This window comes from Bubalus bubalis, chromosome 3 (genome assembly GCF_019923935.1).
Source record: "Bubalus bubalis isolate 160015118507 breed Murrah chromosome 3, NDDB_SH_1, whole genome shotgun sequence".
In the NCBI taxonomy this organism is placed as follows: Eukaryota; Metazoa; Chordata; class Mammalia; order Artiodactyla; family Bovidae; genus Bubalus; species Bubalus bubalis.
Window position 1 is genome coordinate 50,551,066 of NC_059159.1, and position 19,069 is coordinate 50,570,134.

The window sequence follows — 19,069 nt, forward strand, 5'->3', positions numbered from 1 at the left end:
ATAATATTAATAAACCACCACCAAAGTCTCTCACAGTCATATAGTATCTCTGAGGGAAAGGTTTGGTTTCAAATAAACAAATTACTTTTATTTGTACCTCCTGTAATGTTTGCAAACCACGTTATCATATATAACTCTGATATTGCCAGTTTGGGATTCAGCTGAAATTATCCATAGAAGGATAAAATGAACCACCTTGGTCATTATAGCATGATGCTCTAAGTGACCTAGTAGAGAAAAGGCTAATGGTAAGCCCAAGTCATATCTCTTTGGGATTCAAGGACATGAAATAAATGCCCTATTATCCTCCAAATAAACAGGCTGGTGAGGGCTTAATGTGGTTCCTATGGGTGACTGAAAAAAATATTGCTGATCCTAGTAAGGGGAAAAAAGAGACAATGAAAATCAGTAATGGGGACTATTTTTCAGTCCAAAAACATTCAATACAGTGCTTTCAAAGTACCAGTACAATTAAGCTGCTGACCCTTTTTCAGGGCTCTCTTGGACAAATGAAAGGACCCCAAACATACTTGAATGAGGGACTTCAACTCTTAGGAACTAAAGGGTATCATGAGAAGTGCCCCCAACCAATCAGAACCAGAAACCAAAGGAACTTTGCTGGAAGACTGATAAATGGACTGTGGTAAATCATACTGCATGTGGTTCCATGCTGCGACTTCTACCAACAGAAAACCCACAGGTTATCAAGCTATGAAGCTTTGATGACTTCACCAACTATCTAGTATCTTGATTGTGGTGGTAGATACATGCACCCACACAGTTATAAAACTATACAGAATTAAACACACACACACACACACACACGGAAAGTGAAATGAGATCAGTGGATAATACCAGTGACAATACCTGGTTGTGGTTTTTTTGCATCTGGAAAATGTTATCTTCGTGAAAAACTGGCAAAATATATTTTTATTGTTGTTATTAAGTGCTCTTTTCTTTGTTATTAAGTGCATGTGAATTGGTATTTATCTTATTAAAAATTTCAGTTAAAAAGTTTAGGATGAACAGATCTTAATATGTGAGTAAATGTATCACAGAAAGAATTTTTAAGAAAAATTTTCTGTTAAATGTATTCTACATAATATTTTCTCTCTACTATTAGCTATAATGGCTAGTTTTTCTCCTAAAGGGCAAGTGACCACAGAAAAAAATTCCGCATAGATCGACACATTTACAACATGAATGTATTTGAAAACAAAAAATAATATAACACTTTCCCAATTAAAAAGAAGAAGCAAACTGAGACTTCCCTCACTGTCCAGTGGTTCAAATTCTGTGCCCCCTACACAAGGGGCATGGGTTCGATCCCTGGTTAGGAACTAAGATCCCACATGCTGCACAGCACAGCCAAAAAGAAAGAAAGAAAGAAATTATTTATAAAGCCAAAAAAGTAATAAAATTATACCCCACATAACAAATATTATCTATGTGCCAGGTATCAAATGGAGAGACAGTAAAGAAGGAACAACTTAACTGATCTTTCTTGGCACCAACATTTTGTTGAACTTTAATCAGAAACTGACATATACCTCTTCTGTTCCATGTGCCTTTTGCTTCCTCAGTCTACATCTTCATTTTGTCTTGGAACTTACTCTTGTAGATTTTTTAAAAGTCCTTTGAAATGGCAAAATTATTTGATCCAGTGCTGTATACATGGACATCACCAGATGGTCAACACCGAAATCGGATTGATTATATTCTTTGCAGCCAAAGATGGAGAAACTCTATACAGTCAGCAAAAACAAGACCAGGAGCTGACTGCTCAGACCATGAACTCCTTATTGCCAAATTCAGACTTAAATTGAAGAAAGTAGGGAAAACCACTAGACCATTCAGGTATGACCTAAATCAAATCCTTTATGATTATACAATGGAAGTGAGAAATAGATTTAAGGGCCTAGATCTGATAGATAGAGTGCCTGATGAGCTATGGAATGAGGTTCGTGACAATGTACAGGAGACAGGGATCAAGACCATCCCCATGGAAAAGAAATGCAAAAAACCAAAATGGCTGTCTGTGGAGGCCTTACAAATAGCTGTGAAAAGAAGAGAAGTGAAAAGCAAAGAAGAAAAGGAAAGATATAAACATCTGAATGCAGAGTTCCAAAGAATAGCAATAAGAGATAAGAAAGCCTTCTTCAGCGATCAATGCAAAGAAATAGAGGAAAACATCAGAATGAGAAAGACTAGGGATCTCTTCCAGAAAATCAGAGATACCAAAGGAACATTTCATGCAAAGATGAGCTAGATAAAGGACAGAAATGGTATGGACATAACAAAAGCAGAAGATATTAAGAAGAGATGGCAAGAATACACTGAAGAACTGTACAAAAAAGATGTTCACGACCCAGATGATCACGATGATGTGATCACTGACCTAGAGCCAGACATCCTGGAATGTGAAGTCAAGTGGGCCTTAGAAAGCATCACTACGAACAAAGCTAGTGGAGGTGATGGAATTCCAGTTGAGCTATTCCAAATCCTGAAAGATGATGCTGTGAAAGTACTGCACTCAATATGCCAGCAAATTTGGAAAACTCAGCAGTGGCCACAGGACTGGAAAAGGTCAGTTTTCATTCCAATCCCAAAGAAAGGCAATGCCAAAGAATGCTCAAACTACCACACAACTGCACTCATCTCACACGCTAGTAAAGTAATGCTTAAAATTCTCCAAGCCAGGCTTCAGCAATATGTGAATCGTGAACTTCCTGATATTCAAGCTGGTTTTAGAAAAGGCAGAGGAACCAGAGATCAAATTGCTGGATCATGGAAAAAGCAAGAGAGTTCCAGAAAAACATCTATTTCTGTTTTATTGACTATGCCAAAGCCTTTGACTCTGTGGATCACAATAAACCGTGGAAAATTCTGAAAGAGATGGGAATACCAGACCACTTGAACTGCCTCTTGAGAAATTTGTATGCAGGTCAGGAAGCAACAGTTAGAACTGGACATGGAACAACAGACTGGTTCCAAATAGGAAAAGGAGTATGTCAAGGCTGTATATTGTCACCCTGTTTATTTAACTTATATGCAGAGTACATCATGAGAAACACTGGACTGGAAGATACACAAGCTGGAATCAAGATTGCCGGGAGAAATATCAATAACCTCAGATATGCAGATGACACCACCCTTATGGCAGAAAGTGAAGAGGAACTAAAAAGCCTCTTGATGAAAGTGAAAGTGAAGAATGAAAAAGTTGGCTTAAAGCTCAACATTCAGAATATGAAGATCATGGCATCCGGTCCCACCACTTCATGGGAAATAGATGGGGAAACAGTGGAAATAGTGTCAGACTTTATTTTTCTGGGCTCCAAAATCATTGCAGATGGTGACTGCAGCCATGAAATTAAAAGACGCTTACTCCTTGGAAGGAAAGTTATGACCAACCTAGATAGCATATTCAAAAGCAGAGACATTCCTTTGCCAACAAAGGTTCGTCTAGTCAAGGCTATGGTTTTTCCTGTGGTCATGTATGGATGTGAGAGTTGGACTGTGAAGAAGTCTGAGCACCGAAGAATTGATGCTTTTGAACTGTGGTGTTGGAGAAGACTCTTGAGAGTCCCTTGGACTGCAAGGAGATCCAACCAGTCCATTCTAAAGGAGATCAGCCCTGGGATTTCTTTGGAAGGAATGATGCTAAAGCTGAAACTCCAGTACTTTGGCCACCTCATGTGAAGAGTTGACTCATTGGAAAAGACTCTGATGCTGGGAGGGATTGAGGGCAGGAGGAGAAGGGGACGACAGAGGATGAGATGGCTGGATGGCATCACCGACTCGATGGACGTGAGTCTGAGTGAACTCCGGGAGCTGGTGATGGTTAGGGAGGCCTGGCGTGCTGCAATTCATGGGGTCACAAAGAGTCGGACACGACTGAGCGACTGATCTGATCTGATCTGTATCATCCCTATTTATTTATTTATTTATTTTTTCTATTTATTTTTTTTAGAGAATTTTTTTGGGGAGGTGCTGTGCCAGGTCTTCCATTGTGGCATGCAGGCTCTGGTTGCGGCATTAGAACTCTTGGTTGCAGCTAGTTCCCAGACCAGAGATCACACCCAGGTCCCCTGCATGGGGGGCATGGAGTCTTAGCCACTGGATCAGCAGGCAGTTCCTATCAATCTTATTTCTTAAATGTAAAATTTGCAGTAAGGACAGCTCTTCTGAGAACTACCTTCATAGTCAGTATCTCTCACTGAACAAAAAATGAGCAAACTTCAGTATTATACTGTTATTAGCTTGACCTGTCCCTCCACCTAAGAGCCAGGAATGCTCAGATCACGATCTTCTGAAACTTACGCCTTTGGTAGCTTATACTGACCTAAACACCACGCCACGTAACTAGTAGGTATAGGTAAATACTACATAACTCTATGAGAAATGGGAAAATCAAGACTCAAGTCAACAATTTATATGAGGATGTGGTAAACACTGTGTAAACAGCCAATTTTATGTAATTAAATCACAAGGGCAACTAGAATACTTATTACAAAACCAAAGAGGACAGGTTATAAATACCTTCAATATCATCATTAGCACAATGCCACCCACACAATAAATTTTCAGAGAATAATCACTGTTGAAAATCTCTAACTGAGAAACAACCAAGAATAATTATGTAAACTTATTTCCAGTAGTCAAGGAAGATTTATTCAATTAAATAAATAAAAATATTTTCAGATAAGGTAATAAACCTGGCATTTTAGAACATGCCCATTTATTACCACAATTCCACAGACATGCCACATGCAGACTCCAGGAACTAGCACCTGGAGATTTGGGGGTCCATGATTCAGCCTATCGTACTCTCCAATTAGAGGAGCTCCAGTCCCAAGCAGGTGAGACAAACTCTCATTATTGGTTTTTTCCTCTCTCTTGTCCTCTCTGGCTTGGCTCTGATAGGAGGACTAGAAATGGGAGCTCAGGGAAAGGAAAAGTATTATGGATATTGAGAGGAGGAAGCAGCTCAGGAAAGATGTTTTTGAACTCCTGGGTTTGAAAGATGTTTTGAACTCCTGGGTCTCCAAACTGCACATGCATGGATGTGGCCCTAACCAGCATGGATCTGACCCTAAACAGAACTACAAATTGAAGACAGATCAACACCCAGGTTCCAGACTGTCCACTGGGTGGCCTGCACATGCAGTACAGATCCAAACAGCACTGCAAAGGCTGTGAAACCTTCACTGACACAACCAAAAGAAGACTGGTTGGAACTTACAGCCTGAACCCATCAATACCCACAGCATGATAAAAACAAACATACAGTTGTCCCTTGGTGTCCACGGAGGACTGGTTTCAAGCTCCTGGCAGATGCCCAAATCCATGGATGCTCAAGTCCCTTATTTATAATGGAGCAGTGGGACTTCCCTGGTGGTCCAGTGGTTAAGAGTCTGTGGGTTCAATCTCTGGTCAGGGAACTAAGATCCCACGTGCCATGGAGCAACTAAGCCTAACTGCCGCAACTACTGAGCTCATGCAACATAACTAAAGAGTCTGTGCACCACAACCAAGACCCAACATAGCCAAATAAATAAATAAGTAAGGAGGAGTATTTGCCTATAACCTATGAAATTCTCTCTATACTTTAAAATCATCTCTAGATTACTTATAATACCTGCTGCTGCTGCTAAGTCGCTTCAGTCGTGTCCGACTCTGTGCGACCCCATAGACGGCAGCCCACCAGGCTCTGCTGTCCCTGGGATTCTCCAGGCAAGAACACTGGAGTGGGTTGCCATTTCCTTCTCCAATGCATGAAAGAGAAAAGTAAAAGTGAAGTCGCTCAGTCGTGTCCGACTCTTCGCGACCCCATGGACTGCAGCCTACCAGGCTCCTCCACTTATAATACCTAGTACAGTGTAAATTCTGTGTAAAAATAGTTGCAAATACAATGTAAGTGCTATATAAAATAGTTGCTAGCCTGTGGCAAATTCAAGTTTTGCTTTCTCAGAACCTTCTAGAATTTTTTTCCAAGTTTTTTTTTTTATCCATAGTTGGTTGAATCCTCACTTGAGAGACCTAGGAGATCTGGAGGGCCGACTGTAGCAACATCTCCATAGTATTTGAAGAGATTCAGCATTTCATAATACTAAAAATGTCTAGAGGGAGTTCCCTGGTGGTTCTAGTGGTTATGAGTTGGCATGATCATTACTGTAGCCCGGATTTGATCTCTGGAAGGGGAACTGAGATCCCACAAGCTTCATGGCACAGCCAAAAATTTTAATAATATATATTTTTAAAACATCTAGAATATAACCCAAAATTACTCATTATATTAAGAACCAGTAAAGTTTCAATTCAATTAGGAAACTACAATCAGTAGGCATCAACAATTACACGAGACAGATATCAGACTTACCAAAGATTTTGGAGGAGCCATTTCTCCCAAAGAAATGAGAACACTTTTGAACGAAAAGATGAAAAGTCTCAACATAGAAACCAAATGGAAATTTTAGAATTGAAGAATACAACAACCAAAAAAATAAAAAAAAAGAATTCATTTACCTAGATCTACTGATTAGAAATCTGGGAAAACAAGTTCATCTTTTAACAGTAACAACTCCTTGAAGACCAACTATATTATTCATTAACACCTCAGTGTTATTTTAATGAGATGACTTTCTTCACAACTCTGAGACACTGTATTCAACTTTGTCACAACTTTCAGTTCAGTTCATTCAGTCGCTCAGTCATGTCCGACTCTCTGCAACCCATGAATCGCAGCATGCCAGGCCTCCCTGTCCATCACCAACTCCCAGAGTTCACTCAAACTCATGTCCATCGAGTCGGTGATGCTATCCCGCCATCTCATCCTCTGTTGTTCCCTTTTCCTCCTGCCCTCAATCCCTCCCAGCATCAGGGTCTTTTCCATTGAGTCAATTCTTCACATGAGGTGGCTAAAGGATTGGAGTTTCAGCTTTAGCATCAGTCCTTCCAATGAACACCCAGGACTGATCTCCTTTAGAATGGACTGGCTGGACCTCCTTGCAATCCAAGGGACTCTCAAGAGTCTTCTCCACCCCTTTTTGATAAAGGGCCTATAGCTGGCACCATTAGTTAATGAACAAAAATAAATAATATCAAAATATAAGTCCTTATGAGAAGAAAAAAAAAGTAAAATGTGACTACTAGGTACAAGAAAAGTCCACTGTTGTACAAGATGTGTTTAATATATTAACATCTTGAGATTCAACATGCTGTTTCTTTAAAGTGAGATGAGTAGGCAGCTCTGTGAAAGTGAAAGTCACTCAGTTGTGTCTGACTCTTTGCGACCCCATGAACTATACAGTCCATGGAATTCTCCAGTAGCTCTGTAGAACTAAATAACATTTGTTTGTGTATCTAAAAAATTGTCCTTGGAGAAATGAATTTAGTAAGTATTATACTACAAACCAAGAAAATATATAAGTGATTTAAAAGCACTTTATCTTGGTTCTCTATAAATTTTCAGAAAATTTATACAAAATTAACAGATAAATATTATAAAAAATGGATTTTAAAAAGGAGACATTCAGAAAAGGGATCAAGACTGGAAAACATCAAAAATGAACTGACTTGGGGTTCAAAAAAGAGGAGACAGTCCCTGATTTCTAGACCTAGAATTTATAAAGCTACCATATAAAATATAGATTAAGTCCTTTATATCAACATTAAATTTGATGAATGACTATTAAAATTTTCAAATTTTAATTTGATGAATGACTTAAATTTTCAAAAGTATCTATTGCTGAAATACAGAAAACCTCAAATTCTTCAGTGTTTTGAAATGGCTTGAGCCAATTAAGCCAAATACAAACTGTCACATATATGTATACCACAGAATGTAAAAACCTTTACTATACATTTTACATCCACTAATATATTTAGTCAGGATACCTGAACAGTTACTCTTTTCAAACACTCTTCTTTAAGAAAATAAAAACTTTATTTCAGGATACCACTATTTAACAAAATGCAAATCAAAACCACAATGACATACTACTTCACACACACTGGGATGACTATAATCAAATACAGTTAATAACAAGGTTGGGCTTCCCAGGTGGCTCAATGGTAAAGAATCTACCTGCTAATGCAGGAGACACAAGAGACACAGGTTCCATCTTTGGTTGGAAAGATTCCCTGGAGAAGGAAATGGCAACCCACTCCAATATTCTTGCCTGGGAAATCCCATGGACAGAGAAGCCTGGCAGGCTACAGTCCAATGGGTTGCAAAAAGATCTGGACACACTTACCAACTAAAACAACAAATAACAAGGTTGGCAAGGATGTAGAGAAATACTGGACCCTCACACACTGTCGATGGTAATGTAAAATGGTGCAGCGACTTTGCAGAACAATCTGGCAGTTCTTCAAAAGGTTAAACACAGAGTTATCATAAAGATACAGATATTTCATCCAATGTATATACTCAAGAGTAATGAAAACACATGTCCACACAAATGCACATGAATGTTCATAGCATCATTATTTATAATAGCCCCAAAGTGAAAATAACTCGAATATCTATCCATAAACAGTAAGCAAAATGTGATATAGCCACATAATAGAATATTATTCTATAAAAGGGAATGAAGAAGTGATACATGCTGCAAGATAGATGCTAAGTCAAAGAAGCCAGTCACTAAAGACCATATATGATGTGATTCTACTTATATGAAATGTCCAAAATAGCTAAGTCTATAGAGATGGAAGGTAGCTAGCATATTCGTTAGTTGAGGGCTGGCACAGGAGGGGATGGAGGAAAAAAGGTTTCTTTTAGGGTGATAAAACTGACTGTGGTGATGGTTGCACAACTCTGAGAACCAACTAAAAACCACTGACTATATTCTTTAAATGGGTGAATTAAAGAGCATATATTGTATCTCAATAATTAGGAAACTGTTAAGGAAAAAGCTGCCAGGAAAAGAAAACTACTATTTCATTTAAAGCAAAGAAGGGGCATACATAGCAAAGTTGGTTTAATACACTTTTCTGAAGACTGCTCCTGTAAGTCTTTTGATTCCTAAAGTTTCTGAAAATAAAATGTAACTACAAGAAAAAGCAAAGATGGGAAAAATAGTTCAGGATGAGTCTTAACATGAGGTATGATATGCCAGTATAGTTTTCTGTACAACTGTCAAAATGCCTTTACTGCTTCTGTCATTCAGAAACTTATGAAAAAATTATTCTTCAAAGATAGAATACTATTAAATTTGCCACCCATACATAAAACTATTTTGCCTACTACTAATTTCTATGAACAGCACAAATTATAAACTGATTTTTAGATTAATAAACTATTTGAAGAGCTAAACTCTAGCCAGAATCTAGAAAAAAACAAAAACATTTTCAGAGATGCTGCTAACCTGATTTTAAAGGCTATTTCAGCTTCTTTCATGAGGGGAAAAAATAAAATTAAACAATTCCTAAGCCTGATTTCTCCTTCCTCTGAGGTCAGCTGCTTTGTACAGATGGAATTTTATATCTAGTATATTCCCACTGTTGTCATTAATGGTAATTTAACAACATGCAAATGATGTGATTAAAATTCACCCTCAATTCACCTCCTATATTTTATCGCAATGTCCCACATTACTTCAATAGCCAGTAAGGTAACGTCACTAATTAAATCTTGCATCAAATTTTTTTTTCATTCATGGTTAGGACAAGGAATTCTAAAAAGCACAAAAATCCATGGAATATTAGAGGAAACAAAGAAGCCCGGTATAAATAGATGGATATGACATGTATATATGAATCTACCACAACTAAAATACTTAAGCTAAAAATACATTTAGAAGATCAGTGTACAAAGTTAACTACTGTCTCACAGAAAATTAAACTAAAAAGCTGTTTGTTGGAAGGTGTAGAACAATTTAGCCACGGGTATGAAAACTAAGCAAATAAAAATATAGGCAATATTTTATAGCAGCTATAAATGGAGCATAATCTTTAAAAATTGTGAATTGCTCTGTTGAACATTATAAAACATGGTAAATAAACTATACCTCAATTTTTTTAAAAAAGAAGGAAATGGTTACAATTCCAGGAAAAAAACAAAAAAATTAATAAAAAATTAAATAATACTACAACATGTTGCAGAGAATATTTACACAGTCATAATGCTATAAGTAACAAATAGCAATTTAATCAAAGGTTATGATACAATAGCATTGGGATGACATGGTATGGAGTGTGCAAGGATGTTAAATATCTTCTGCCATTGGAAAGGAACTTTCCTGGTGGTCCAATAGCTAAGACTGTGCACTCCCAATGCAGGGGGCCCAGGTTTGATCTGGGAGTTAGATCCCACATGCTGCAACTAAGACCCGGCAGAGTGGGGAGAAATATCAATAACCCCACATATGCAGATGACACCACCCCTAGGGCAGAAAGCGAAGAGGAATTAAAGAGCCTCTTGATGAAGGTGAAAGAAGAGAGTAAAAAAAGCTGGCTTAAAACTCAACATCCAAAAAACGAAGATCATGGCACTTGGTCCCATCACTTTGTGGCAAATAGATGGGGAAACAACCGAAACAGTGACAGACTTTATTTTCTTGGGTTCCAAAATCACTGCAGATGGTGTCTGCAGCCATGAAATTAAAAGACATTTGCTCCTTGGAAGAAAAGCTATGACAAACCTAGATAGCGTATTAAAAAGCAGAGACATTACTTTGCTGACAAAGGTCCATCTAGTCAAAGCTATGGTTTTTCCAGTACTCATGTACAGATGTGAGAGCAGGGCAATAAAAAAGGCTGAGTGTCAAAGAATTGATGCCTTTGAACTATGGTGTTGAAGAAGACTCTTGAGAGTTCCCTGGACTGCAAGGAGATCAAACCAGTCAATTCTAAAGGAAATCAACACTGAATATTCACTGGAAGGACTGATGCTGTAGCTGAAGCTCCAATACTTTGGCTACCTGATGCGAAGAGCCAACTCATTGGAAAAGACCCTGATGCTGGGAAAGACTGAAGGCAGAAGGAGAAGGGGAAGACAGAGGATGAGATAATTGTATGGCATCACCAACTCAATGGACATGAGTTGGAGCAAACTCCAGGAGATGGTGAAGGACAGGGAAGCCTGACATGCTGCAGTCCATGGGGTCACAAAGAGTCAGACACGACTGAGCAACTGAACAACCACCACCATCATTGGAAAGCAAAGGATAAAATCTAAAATTAAGAGTGAGGAGTAAAGAACAGTATTTAGAAAATGGAGGTATGTATAGAAGAAACTATTACTGGAAAGTGGTTGCTTCTGGAACCATGATGAGATTTAAATAGGTGGGGACAAGGATTCCTGTTTTTAAACCTCTGATTCTACTTTAACTATATGTATATATCACTATGATAAAAATAATAATTTAGATCATAAATAAGAGTTCATAGGATTATAAAACATGAAGTATAGAGCAATTAACAGAAGAGCACTATAATTCAATATAAATAGTATAACTAAAACATTTATTGCATACATTTTTTAAAGGCAGTTTTATTAAATAAAATATTCAACTGTCCAATGTATTTAAGTATATTCCTGTTGCTGTTTATCCTGGATCATAATACACCCCGTACGATACAGCACATCGCAGAAACCATTAGTTATCTACATAATTCTATTTTCTTTTCTTTCTTGTAATAGAACCCTAATTTTTTCTAAGATACTATCATACTTGTTCAAACTTACAATTTTTACATTTTCTAGCATCTCTTGCAACTTGGGAGAACCAATGAGATAAAACTGAAAGTCAACAGATGGACTTCCAAAAAGACTGATCAAATATGGCTGGGTCGCTAATAATATAGTTTTCTCTGGTGGCTCAGCAGTAAAAAACCTGCCTGCCAAGCAGGAGATTGAGGTGGGTCAGGAAGATTCCCCCAGAGAAGGAAATAGCAACCCACTCCAGTATTCTTGCCTGGGAAATCCCAAGGACAGAGGAGCCTGACAGGCTAAAGTCCATGTGGTGGCAAAGAGTCTTCTCCTTCTGCCTTCAATCTTTCCCAGCATCAGGGTCTTTTCCAATGAGTTGGCTCTTTGCATTGGGTAGCCAAAGTATTAGAGCTTCAGCTTCAGCATCAGCCCTTCCAATGAATACTCAGGGTTGATTTCCAAATTAACTTAGCAACTAATCAACAACAACAACCCTAACGATAAAGGGCAGCTGCCAGTCAAGCCCTAGAATACCTACCTTTGAAATTCTTTTACATAAAAGAAAAAATCAATATATTTAGTCACTGTGGATTTTAGGTGGGAGAAGGCGGTTTATTATCAATAATAAAGCCTGTATGTCAGCCCATCTACCCTTATAACTTGATTTAAGATCCATATTTGAAATCATGGTTTATTTTCTCATTCTGCTGAGACTTAATACTTGTGGTAAGTCACATGGTATTCTTGGATCTCAGTATGAGATATTCTGTAAGATGCCTCTCTCCTTGAAATTATCCTAAAGATGAAAAGTTCATGCACAGAATATAGAATACTTTGTAAGTCCTATCTCCCCAAACATATGCAGCCAAGTATTGTGACACAAGTCTGGTTATTTTCACAGGATATCCTAAGATACAGATATTAATTTTCTTTATATAGATTACTATCCTGTCAACTTACTTTATTGTTAAAGAATACATTTTGAAATTTATTATTAAAGAGAAAACATTAAGTATTATTTTCAGAAAAAATTAAAACATGTTAGTTGCTCCATATTCTTGGTATATTTATTTCATTAATATTTGTCCTACAATTCACTATTTTTCACGTTAAGAATTATCCCAGACCTGTGTCAAATATATATCCCACGAAACTGTTATATGCTAGTCATGAATCCATGCCATTAAATGTTTATGTAAGAGTCAGGAAGTAAGTTACTAATAAATATTCTTTTCAAATATAGAGAATAGAACATTCATTGTCTTCTCTCTTTTCCTCAAGTCCAAAAGCAAAGGAGCCTTGCCTAAACAAAACATTCAGAATACCTCTGTACATTACTTATTTTATATCTCATAGACTGTCAGACCAATAAACTACTCCCAGGAATGACTAAACAAACCAGACTATTACCTCTGTCTTAAGTAAATTCCTGCTGCCACCACACTGGATGGTAAGTCCTGAGATTCAGTTTATACCCTCCTTTCTCATCTCTGAAGGTATCTTGCCTACTGAAGTCTATTCAAATACACAACTAGAAAAGAAACTCAGTATAAACTACACTGTCACTAGACATCAGTGAGGTAAATTATTGGTGTACCCTCTCAATTAGCTTGGCCCTGACTTAATATAATTAAATATTGTCTTTGAAGTTCTGGGTTGTAACTCCCCTTCTACTCACTAGCTTCCTTTAAAGCAAATATTTGTCCTTTATAACTTATCTATTCCCATCTGAAGGAAGAAATGGAATTTTCCGTAAACCCACTGATGGTTGAAGAAAGAAACCTGTTAATATGCTACAAATTCAACTACTAAGTTTCAAGTGAAAATTGTTCTCCCTGGAGTTAAGTATTCCTGAATTCTGTCTAGGGAGACTTCTTGCCTAGCTTTCTTCTTTGCTGTTCCACATCTTGATCCATGATGGTAAGACTGGATCCCTGTCTTCACACTGGCTCCCCATGTCTGTCCTTATCTACTTTATTATCCATACTTTTCTTAGAAGCTAATTATCCTAGACCTTTTATGATCAATGATCTCATTCTAGAATTGCCTTGCTGTAACTTTTGTTTTCTAAAAGTTTAATTTAACCCATGATTTTAAATCAGGAGAAAAAGGTAGAACTCCAAATTTATCATTGAGAATTCCTTCCTTTCACTGCTCCAACTTTCCCAGACTAACCTAGCCCACAACCTTCTCTCCTCCAATTCAGGCAGATCTCAAAGTCAACAGAAGAACATCACAATTTAACTGCACTTCAAACTCTTATAATTATAGTCATGCTGGTCATAAACCTATATATTCCTACAATGATTCTGATGAAAGGTTTAGAGGTTCTTTTGCCTCAGAACTTAAGTGACTAGTAAAAGATCATGAAGTACATAATAAAGTTAGAACTAAAACCCAAATATCCTAACAAAGACTGAAAAGGAAATCATACATCTGTCAATAATCAATTTTTATATTTCTGGCTCACTTTTCCAAGTAGATTAAATATTCTTCCTGAAAAGCTCAAAAAGTACATCCAATCAAATGTTTTACAAAGTTTTTGAGGAATAACTGAGGTACAATTACCCTCACATATTTTATGTTTACAATTTATCCGTTTTGTCATATGTCATGCCATATCAATGAAATCATCACCATAATCAAGAAAAGTTTCAAACATTCCTATCACCTCAGAAGTTTCTTATCCCTGAGGAATTATCCTTCCCTCTCTTTCCTCCTGTACCAGCATCAGTACCCAGTCTCTAGGTAAGCTTCATTTCATGACAGACTCTGTATTTTAAAGAATTTTATATGAATGGAATCATAGCATGTGCTCTGTTTTTACCAATTATGTTTTTATTTAGCATAATTATTGTGAGATTCACTCATACTGTTGAGTGTACAATAATTTTCCTTTTTACTGTTAAGTCATTGAATATAATTTTACAAAGTAGTTAAAAAAAAATTCCTTGTGGACTTCCCTGGAGGTGCAGTGGATAATAATCTGCCTGCCAATGCAAGGGGACACAGATTTGATCCCTGGTCCAGGAAGATTCCACATGCCGCTGAGTAACTAAGCCCCTGTGCCACAACTACTGAAGCCCACATGCCCCAGAGCCGCAAGCCACAACCACTGAGCCTGCCTGCACCACTACCAAAGCCCATGCCCCTGCAGCCCGCGCTCTGTAACAAGAAAAGCCACCACAGTGAGAAGCCCGTGCACCACAACCGAGAGCAGCGCCAGTCTGCCACAACGAGGCAAAGTCCACACCCAGCAAAAAAGACTCGGTGCAATCAAAAATAAATAAATATTTTTTTTAAAAAAGGAATCAATAGTCTAAAAAAAAAGAATACTCTCGGAAAAAACAACATACATTTATAATGAGCAGAATGAGCATTTTCAATATACTTCTGTTTTAAAAGGAAGAATGTCAAAGACTGCCTAATGAAGAAATACATTTTACTAGTATCAAACTCTCAGGAAAAGTAAGAATAAATTAAAGACTTCAATAATTTAGCTCTAACAGCTAAAAATATAGGACAAGACTTATTTAAAATATATTCCCATGAATTAGTTATTAAATGTACATTGCTGAGAAAAGGTAATTAACATGGGAGAAAATACAGTGGTAACATGCTAGTGTGCATATTATAACCCATTTATTACACACTATGATTTTGAATTCATTTCAAAAACCTTTTATATATTCACAAAAAATCATTTTACAACAAATAACTATTTTAAATAATGGGAATAAATGAGACTCTTACTAAAAACAATACTGTAAAAAAAAGGATAGACTATACAAGGACTTTCTTTTAAGCCATCATACATAAACATTTTCCAATAAGTAACTTGCTATCCTGTATTAGTTTGTGTGAATATAGGAGGATATACTGTTGTTTCTTCAGGCCATTTATTTCCTGAGAATACACCTGTGAAAGTCTCAAAATTGAGTGAAATGTTCCTTAATTGCAAAGTTAACCCTAAAAATCACAATTTTAGATAACTATAAAATGTTATATATTTTTGAAACTACAACATATGAACTGTATATATTTGTATTCAAAACCACAACATATATATAGTATGAAAAAGTTAACCATTACACAGTTAACAATTATGTCCATCATTTTTTATAATCGAGTATTTGGGACAACACCTCAGATTCTCAGAAAGGTGCTTCAGGATGTTCCTATGACTTGAGAGAGACCCAGGGACAAAAAAGTATACCTTAAAGCTATAAGCATAAACGACTCTGAACACAAATTCTTTTCTCTTCATATTTTCAGGCAGCTACTCATAAAATATAAAGCATCAAGAAATTACATTTAGAAGTACATTAAGAAAAGATACTCATATTTACCACTTAATGACAAAAATATGGAAATATAGAAAGTTCAACTGTATTTTATAACCCTTCTTACATTTTAATATAAATACAGAATATAATAACTCACTACTCAAAGATGATAGTCTAAAAGATAGTAACTACCATATACAAGGCAAACATAAAACCATTCCATTTCTGTTACAAACAGAAATTTATTAGGAGGCACTCAATAAAACACAGCTGTATTTATTCCATAGGCAAGCAGAAAGGGGGAAAAGGATAACAATGAATATGCTTTCCTTCTACGTTCACCCAAGTTTAGAAAACTTGGGTTGTTATTTTTCCCATCATTTAGAATTCATTTTATATAAAATTTCCAGCTTCTATAGTCAAACTTGGCTGAATTTTATCAGCTAAATTTAGGCAGAGGTTTTTAACACTCTCAACTATCCATTAAATCAACCTTATTTTATCTTATAATACCAATTAAGGAATATGTTATTGGATAGATGTGTCTTATCAAGACTGACTTGAAAAAGATACCAATTATTTTCATAATCTACTTCACTAGTCATGTCAATAGCTCACTTAATATACCCTGGATTCAAAACAAGTGATTATGCATAAGTTATTTTCTGTAAGAGTAATTTTTAGTACCAATGTAAGTGAGTAACTTCTTTGACATCTGGCATACCACTTAGATATTCATAATTTATATAATGTATTTGACACAATGTTTTATACAAGGAGTTCCCTAGTCCCATTATGCTTAATAACATGTCAGCTCTTCTACTATAAACTTTGTTTTCCAACAGTTTATGAAACTGTTGAAAAACTGCTCTAGGATAGCTCACTCCGTCAAGCCATTTGTAACAGGCAGCTGTGCTTAGAACTCACTGTTGACACAACAGTGTGAGCTGTGCAGTGATTCCTCAAAGGATGAACAGATCCATCACTTCCTAGAGTCACAGAAGCTGCCTGACTGGAAGCTGCCACCAGGACCAGCCAGTCACAGGGAATCCACCAGCTCCTCCAGGCAGAGAAAAGGGACAAGGACAAACTCAAGGAAGCCAAGAAGAGAAAAACCAAAATGATTGCACCAAGCCAAGTAAGAAGAGATGGCAGCTATTGACCAGTACAGAATGCAAAATCGGCAGTTTCGACAGAAACACGCTAAAATAATGGGCTGTCAGAAGTAACATCTCAGGAGAAACACAAGTGGAAACACTGAAGAAGATAAAAGAACTGAATGCAAGCTACATCAAGTCCATGGGAAGTGTAAGTGTAATCAATGAGCTTTTACGCACTGCCTGATGTGAAACCAGAAATCCATCTGAACTATAGAACTGCCAACTAAATGTGTACCCCATTGTTCAGTAAGTGGTATCTACAGACAAAGGAAAAAATTGTTCTAGGATAAAACTTGGCAGTTAAGAACCATCAAGACAATAATGTACTTTTTAAAAAAGTCTATATATAATTTTACAAGAAGGGAGTGATATATTCTCTCACTATCTTCATCTAACAGACCCTTTGGAATCTTTTTTGACCAGTCATATAAAGAGAAATATTTTTTAAAAATAAAATAAAATTTAAGAACTAGCATGAATATTACACTATGAACAAAAGTGATTCCGTTGGACTTCCTTGGTGGTCCAGTGGCTAAGACTCCACCTCCCAGTGCGAGCGACCAAGTTCAATCCCTGGGAGAGGAACTAGATCCCACATGTCACAACTAAGAGTCTGTGTGCCACAACAAAGATCGAAGATTCCACATGCCACAACCAACACAACCAAATTAATAAATTTTTTTAAGTGATGCAGTTAAGATAAAGACCAGTGGATATTTTATAGATTCTAGTTCCAAGGAAAGATTTTAAATCAGTAGCCGGCTTAGTTTTCTCCTGTTAGCCATAAGGTCAAGATTAGGATTTAATGTAACAAATGAAAACATTAGCTGCTTTTCTCTGGTTGATATATTACTTTAGTCTTTTATAATAGTCAATGATCAATAGCATCAAGAGATAACAGTCAATGACTGGAGTTGTCAAGAAAGTTGTTACCCATGATGCTTGTAAATCCAACATAAAGGAATGCAATCAATAATACTGATCAACAAACATCAAAACAAACAAAAAAAAAATCACAAACCTGTATTCTATGGGTAGTCCCCCTAAACCTAGACTGTCTAGTAAATGCATGTCTCGAATCCCAAGGGCCATCTAAATGCAATACAAATACTTCAGCATAAATTTATCAATACTAATGGAAAAATATACTACTAATCAGTTGCTTGTCTGCACATGTTGATCACTATGCTAAAAACACTCCAGGGTCTGTGATTGTTTTTGCTTAAAATGTGCATTTTCCTCTAATTTGGAAAAGATTTAATGTTCAAACAAGAGTATGGTTTCAGCATCCTTCTGCATGAAGATTCCAAAACTATCTTTCCTTGCTCTTGATATTATGTTATTACTACTACTGTAAAGAAAAGCTCTGATTAACTAGGGAATAAAGTTCTTTCTCCATCCACAATTGGCAGCTTACAGGGGTTCTGTGGCTTTTCTTATAAAGGGGGGCTTCCCTGGTGGCTCAGACAGTAAAGCATCTGCCTGCAATGTGGGAGACCCAGGTTCAATCGCTGGGATCTGATACTGGTGTTAAAACACGACTATTGCCTCAAATCATTATTTTCACAATCTCACCAGGAGTAGGTGACCCTCTTCACCTAGATTCAAGGCCCAAACTCTCCAGAGGATTTTAAGAAAGATCTCACAATGACTATATACAGTGGAATGATTATTTCCTTAGCTTTGCAACTAATCACTTTGTTTAGAAATCCCCTCATTTCCCTGCAACTAGAGAATACAGATCTTCCATTCTATGAGTCTGCCTACCCACTATTATCTAAATTCAAATTTCAAAACTATCTGCCCAGATTTATACTTCCATTCTACTTCAAATGTACTATTTCCTCTTTAGCAAATAACTATGTACTCTGCAAAGATGAAACATACTCATGAATTCATTCCTTTTCCCAAATACACACAAAAGTTGATGACATCTATCTATTAACCTGCCTGCCTTGGAGAGACGCCTG

At 36.8% G+C, this 19,069-nt stretch overlaps 1 protein-coding gene and 1 pseudogene across 1 annotated transcript in view; one reads left to right on the forward strand and one right to left on the reverse strand.

The window, feature by feature from the left end:
* USP32 (ubiquitin specific peptidase 32) overlaps positions 1 to 19,069 on the reverse strand; it is a 206,848-nt gene that overhangs the window by 119,705 nt on the left and 68,074 nt on the right. The window lies entirely within an intron of this gene.
* Positions 14,799 to 17,326, forward strand: LOC102394067 (annotated as a pseudogene).